General features: G+C 30.6%; 1 long non-coding RNA gene across 1 annotated transcript in view; it reads right to left on the reverse strand.

Moving 5' to 3' along the window:
• LOC139426770 (uncharacterized) overlaps positions 1-913 on the reverse strand; it is a 2,567-nt gene extending 1,654 nt beyond the window's left edge. Inside the window, exon 1 of the long non-coding RNA XR_011637972.1 lies at positions 869-913. This is a non-coding gene — a long non-coding RNA (uncharacterized lncRNA). The remainder of the gene's footprint in view (positions 1-868) is intronic.
• Positions 914-1,351: the final 438 nt, after the last annotated feature.

A 1,351-nucleotide genomic window follows, 5' to 3' on the forward strand; every position in this document is an offset into this window, starting at 1 on the left:
TATATATATATATATCATCCTGAATAATTTTTGATCTAACAATCGAGCTTTCACATACAAGCGCCGATCTCATTAGTTTCAAGATTTGATCGCAAATATGTTACCCAAAGCAAAGTTTTCTCAGCATTTTATATCTTCCGCTAATTTTAATGTGACATTTAAAGTCAATTTCCTTAACTATTTCTTTATTGCTACTAACATGACCTAAACATATTTTTATATGATATCTGAACAAATAAAAAAATCGATTTTTAAAAGCAGTATATTTTTACCAAAATTATAAGCATAACATTTTAAAAATTGTTTAAAAAAAAGATATAAGTGCAAAACGCTGTGAGGTAAAAAAAAATTTTTAAATGTCACCCTGAATAATTTTGCTCTAATAATTGAGCTTTCACATACAACTTCCCATCTCAGTGGTTTCAAGGATTTATCTCAAATGTGTTACCCAATTAACACTAAATATTACAAAAATGTGGGATAAGACCGAATATAGTTTGTCTGGGAGTCGTGATGGTACAAGGGATGGAGCGTTAGCCTTTCAATCGTGTATCCTCAGTAGTAGACGGTCCCTTGTCATCCCCGGTAGTCCCTTGCCATCACACTAGCTGTGGAAGGTTTTCGTGGTTTTTATCTCCATGCAACGTAAATGCTGGTTAGTTCCATCGAAAATTCCTCCCTGAAGGCAAATTTTTCCCAATGCTTGATCGAGGAGTTCCCTTGTCTTCTGGATTAGGTTCAGAATTACAAATCTACGGAGTTGAACATTAGTAGTCGCAAACCCAAAACTGGGTCGGCTGTTCACCAACGCCTATAAAATAAAATAATATAAAATAACACAAAAAATTAAAAAAAATGTTATACATACTCCAACTCATCTCCACTCTCCCCATTTTCCAGTACATCATCCTCGGCTAAAAATTTGAAGAAAAGAAGTTAATTTTGAAAAATAAAAATGCGCTGAAATGAGCCATTTTTTTATCTATAGATCAATGAATTTAGAACTGAAAATAAATTTTTAATTTGAATAAAATAAGTGGGAAAAAGAGAATATCTAAAAGTAGAACATTCGTTTATAACAAACATTTCTTGTTTTCAAAGAGTAATCAATTTCATACTTAGGACAGAAACTGTCAAAACTCCAAAGTTTAATTAAATATCACATAACTTACAAAAGAAAATTATAAAACGTGTTAAAAGGATTTTCATCATTATAAAAAAAAAAAAAATTCTGAGACAGAATTTCAAAAGTTAGGCAATGCTAAAAGTTATGTTCAATTGTACAACTATCATAGTTGAATTGATACAAAATGCCTCACTTATATTTCAGGAAGTATCCGTAACAATAAAA

This window comes from Parasteatoda tepidariorum, chromosome 10 (genome assembly GCF_043381705.1).
Source record: "Parasteatoda tepidariorum isolate YZ-2023 chromosome 10, CAS_Ptep_4.0, whole genome shotgun sequence".
NCBI lineage: Eukaryota > Metazoa > Arthropoda > Arachnida > Araneae > Theridiidae > Parasteatoda > Parasteatoda tepidariorum.